The following is a 5,267-nucleotide window of genomic DNA, read 5'->3' as shown; positions in this document are numbered from 1 at the left end:
CCGTTCCGTTTCTTCGGCTCCTGGGTGTCCAGCTGTGGCTGCGTTGTGGTACGCTTCTAGTACCGCTGGTTGAAGGCTGCCGGGGACTACGAGTAGGTTCCCTTGGGGTGCTTTGCGGTAGAGGTAACCGTTGTCCACCGTGTAATCCCGGTTGAACCTTGCTTGTGCTGGTGTCGCTGGTCCTTCCTGCTGTATCCTGTGCCAGGTGCGTACCAGAACGATGGCGTTTTCGTTTGTCTTTTGGCACTCCTTCACATGGTCCGCCAAATTGGCCACTTCCACTGCCGCGATTACCGGGGAGCTGTTGGTTTGTTTGGACTCGTGTGTGGTCGTAGGTGGCAGCATGCGGTTTACGTCTTCTGCCGTGGCTTCTTCGGCTTCTTCTGCTGATGGGTGGCGGGACAGGTGGTCTGGAAGCTCGTTTTCTTTCCCCGGACAGTGGACCACATCAAATGTAAATTCTTGGAGCCGTAATGCCCAACGAGTTAGCTTGCTCTTTTCGTCTTTTGTGCGATCCAGCCACAGGAGAGCACGGCTGTCTGTCTTCAACGTAAAACGTCTATCTTCCAGATATGGCCGGTATCGTTTAATGGCCCACACTACTGCCAAGCACTCCTGTTCGTTGATATGGTAGCGTCTCTGCGCGTGGTTAAGTTTGGCACTGGCGTAGCTGATAATTTTTTTCTCTCCGGGGTGGGGTTCTTGAAAGAGTACGGCCGCAATCCCGTTTTCGCTGGCGTCGGTTTGCAGCACGAATGGAGTGGCGAAGTCCGGACGGCTGAGTTGGAGTGGTTTGCTAAGTGCTGCTTTTAACTGGCTAAAGGCGACGTCGGCTGCCGCTGTCCATCGGAAAGGGGTGTTCTTTGTTAGTAAGTTATCCAACGGTGCTTGTAATTCGGCACACCGGGGCACGTACTCTCGTAGCCAGTTGGTCAATCCTAGAAAACTTCTTAGCTTCTTCCTCGAGGTGGGCCGGTCTGCGGTCCGGATTGCTTCGATGTGTTCCTGGCACGGGCGGTTCCCGTTCGCCGTGATGTTGTGGCCCAGGTATTGGATCGTTTGCACCCCGAAGCGACACTTTTCGAGGGACAAGCCGAGTTTGTGGCGTTGCAGTCGTTCCAGCACGAGGTGTAGATGTTTGAGGTGCTCGTCCCAGGAGTCTGAGTAGATTATTATGTCATCCAGGTATACCATGACGAATTTCCGTAAATACCCGGCGAGAACGTCCTGGGTCATTAGCTTCTGGAACGTAGCAGGTGCATTCTTGAGCCCGAACGGCATTACTTTGAATTGATAACTCGCTCCATCAGGGGTTGAAAACGCGGTGAGATGTCGGGATTCCGTCTCTAGCGGCACCTGCCAGTAGCCTGATTTGAGATCCAGGCTGGAAAAAACTTCGGCCGTCCCCAGGTCTCGGAGGGTCTCCTGTATGACTGGCAGGTTGGTGCTCTCGTCTTTTGTGATGGCGTTTAGACGACGGTAGTCGATGCAGAATCTCGGGCGGCCGTCTTTTTTCTGAATTATGACGATGGGCGAGCAATATTCGGACGTGCTGGGCTCGATCACCTGCGCTGCTAACATAGCTTCCACTTCATCCGCGATGACCTTCTTTTTGTTTGGCGAATGTCGATATGGCGGAAGGCGGAAGGGCGTTGTTTTGGTGACTCGGATGCGATGTGTGGTGGATGCTGTTGTTGTGGGCGTTGCAGGATCGGCCAGTGTGCTACCGAAAGTTTCCAGCAGTGTGGCCAGGCGTCGATCGAGTGGTGGTTGGAACCCGTGCTTGACTCCGGCGAAGTTTATGGAGTCGCTCGTTGTTGGGCCGCGGTTCGGAGCTTGGTCCCAGTGTGTTGTCTGCCTTGTATGGGTTCCCCAGTGGATGCACGCTCTCTCGTAATCCAGCACCGCTCGATGTTCTTGGAGCCACTTCTGTCCCAAGATCATGGGCACGACAAGGTTTGGTGTCACCAGGAAGTCGTCCGATTCTTGCTTGTCGTTGAGCGTGTACTCGACTCTGGATGTGCCGATGACTTCCAGCTGATGGCGGGGTTCGCTAGGCCGGCTGTTTGGTGGTTGCTATGGTGGATTTTCCACGCGAGCTCCTTCTGGATGAAGTTATGGGATGATCCGGAGTCGAGGAGAGCTCTTACGCTTTTTCCGCGTACCTTGACTGCCAGCGTTGGTAGGTTGGGTCGGGTCGCAGTCTGGATTAGGTGGACGGCCGGGCATTGTTCCCGACCGCTGCCCCGTTTCCCTGGTCTCGGCGGCGGGTCAGTACTGGGCAGTCTCGGTGGAAGTGATATTCCGGGCAGTGGTGGCACTTTGGTGTGTTGGGAGGTCTGTCGGCGGGGGTTGGTGGCGATGGTCTGGGTTGGTTGTTTCGAGGTAGCGCTTTGTTGCAGTTTTCGATTTCCTCGGCGTGACGCACCAAGTCGAGGAGTGAAGTGGGTGTTGTGGTTAAAAAGGCTACTCTAATGCGTGGGTGCAGCAGGTCTCTCAGTAGCTCGAGGTGCTCGCCGATCGGGATCTTCAGCCGTTTTGCTAGCTGTGCCTTCCTCTGGAGGAATTGCTGCGGCGACTCTGCTCCTTGTTCTCGGCCGAAGAATTCTGATTGCATCTTCCCGCGAATCTTGCTGCTGTCGTATTTTTCGCGGGTGTAGTTCTTTAGGTCGTTGTATGTCGGTGAAAATGCCTCGTAACTGTTCCACCATTTCGCAGCCTCCCCTTTTAGTTGTGCTGCTGCTGTTTTTAACTTTTCCGCCGGGTCGGTGGTTTGGATTGTCTGCTCGAGCGTGCTGAAGAAGACTGTTGGGTCCTCCAGGTGGTCGCCGCTGAAGGTCGGTAGGTCCGGTGATGCGGTTTTCTGCGCGTTCTGGAGGGCGTCGGTCAGCGCCTTTAGCATGTCGAGGGTGTGTTGAGAGTGTTGGGCGCCACTGGACGGGGTTGCCGGGTCCAGACCGGGGTTGATTGCCGGGGTCATCTCCGTTGTTTGAGTGTCGATACCTTCGTCGGCGCCGGAGTTGGACGTCGGGGTGTTCCTGCTCCTCGTATTCATGGTGTTGCGCGTCGGCTGTCGCGGGAGCGTGGGCGTAGATCCTCAGAGCGCGATGCTGCTGGTTGACTCACACGTATGGGCGCCAATTGTTACCAGGCGGGGTAACGTAAGTGGCAAACGGAGGTTGAAAACGTATATTACACAATATTTACAAATAATACAGAGGCTATATGTACATATATAAGATCGCTTCTGGCACGTGGGATGGCGCCGGACTTGACTACGGTCAAGCCGGGAAGTGATCGCGTGCGGAGACGGTACTTGAGCCCAAGCGACCAGCCTCAGTCGCTTGTGTAGGGTAAGGTAGGCTTGCCCAGGCACAAGTGAAGTTCCCCTGTCGGTGCGCTGCTTATAAACGATTTCCGATAGAGGCGTCTGGCGACGCGGCCAATAGGGCGCTAGTGGATGGTGGGGTGGAAGTTGCAACCCCTCTCCTAGTCGTCGTAACAAGGCAAGGATTCCGTTGTTGTCGGTACGTGCGCAATCCAGCTGGAGAGTACCAAACTAAGACCAAGATAAACCAGCCTGCCTGTGATTGGTCCAGCTCAAAAGCGAATAGCAGCCTGCAGTGGGCGGTCCGAATTCGACTTCCACATCTATCGTGCAACAAAGTCCTGGTGCACTTATGAACTAGAGGTATTTATAGACAATAATTCGTTATAGTTCGCCTCATTGTCGATTTATTATTTCGTTGTGGTATTTTTCATTGTAGTTCGCCTCATGGTCGATGTATTATAGTGTAGTCATTTATTTATTATTACAAAACTATTATAAATTGGTATGTTTGTAAAGGCGATTTAAATTACCTACTAGTGTTGCGTTCAATTCAGTGCTTATCAGCACTGTTTGTATTCATTTAAACGACTCGAACCTGAAAGCGTTACTACACGCATTTACAGCGGTTTTGTTTGGACTTTCGATTAAATTGAATAAGAATTTATGAAATACGAATTAAGTTTCTTTCTGTACTCGGCGGTTTTGAGAGTAAATACTTTGATTTTTAATTCATGTAACAAATACATATTTTCCTTTATATGCAGTGACTTTTTGTGTATGAATGAGTTAACTTTATTTTCACAGGAGAGCACCGCCTCACCTGCTTTTCTTTTAATATGTGTTACTTACAGATAAAAGGCGATTTCTAAGACAAAAAGAAGAAATCAAGATTATTGATTTTTATTCATTTATCCTTTCCCCTCTCCTTGAGGCCAGAAGAATTATTGACTGAAGCTAGCCGGCGCCCAACAACCCTTAATGTTTATAAGAAGGACCACCCCCAAATAAGGTATTCTAAGAAGAGACTGTAAAGAGAGTTGGAAAGTAACCAGCCGGTTACACAATGCAGGCAAAAAGTACAACGTTTGCGCGGACAAACCGTACCACGTCTGGAACCTAGTTAGGCAATACGTACCTCGTTTCTTCACGTTCCAATCAGAGCGACCGAATTTGGTCGTATGGCTAATACGTGGTACGTTCTGCCTAAATGCATTCCGGACAGGGAGCAGTGGCTAAACTCAGATCACCCGTTCCTCAAACCTGAGAGACTCGTGTGGTTTACAGACGTCCATAACGGAAAGGGGAACGGGCATCAAGGGGTATATATGATGATCGACCGAGAGCTGACATCAGCTTTGTCGCCATAGCACCGTGTTTCAGGCAGAAATGACATTTGCACAGGAGAACCTCCGTAGAGGTTACCGTAACAAGCATAACATATACAGTGAGTTTTTTTTTAATGCGAACATACGCTTTTGTATGCAATGTAATTTCCCTATGTTCGATTTAAAAAAAAAACGCATCAATTTATGAAGTGTGCGCGGTTCACGTTTCCACCAGCAAAACGCGCAACTTGCGTGGCTATGGACGTCGGTATTTTTAAAAATGTGACAGCTGTCAATTTTATCGACTACTCATTTGAACTACTCAATAGATGTGTTTTTTTAAGTCGAACATAGGGAAATTACATTGCATACAAACTCCTATGTTCGCATTTAAAAAAAAAATCACTGTACATTTATGCAGCAACATGTAAGCGGGGCTGAGGCCCCTGTCAGTAGATAGGTTGTGATCGGCTACGACTTCGGGAGTTTACGCTTTACAGTCGAAACCGCGGACGATAAGGAGACTTGACATTTAGAACGAAGGTTTTTTTATGACGTTACTCTGAAATCACTTCCCATAATGTTTATGCGCGTACGAAGTCGCGGGAGCA

Source organism: Photinus pyralis, unplaced genomic scaffold (genome assembly GCF_008802855.1).
Source record: "Photinus pyralis isolate 1611_PpyrPB1 unplaced genomic scaffold, Ppyr1.3 Ppyr1.4_LG2, whole genome shotgun sequence".
Taxonomy (NCBI): Eukaryota; Metazoa; Arthropoda; class Insecta; order Coleoptera; family Lampyridae; genus Photinus; species Photinus pyralis.
The sequence above is the reverse complement of the archived record's forward strand: the minus strand, read 5'-3'. Positions refer to the sequence as shown.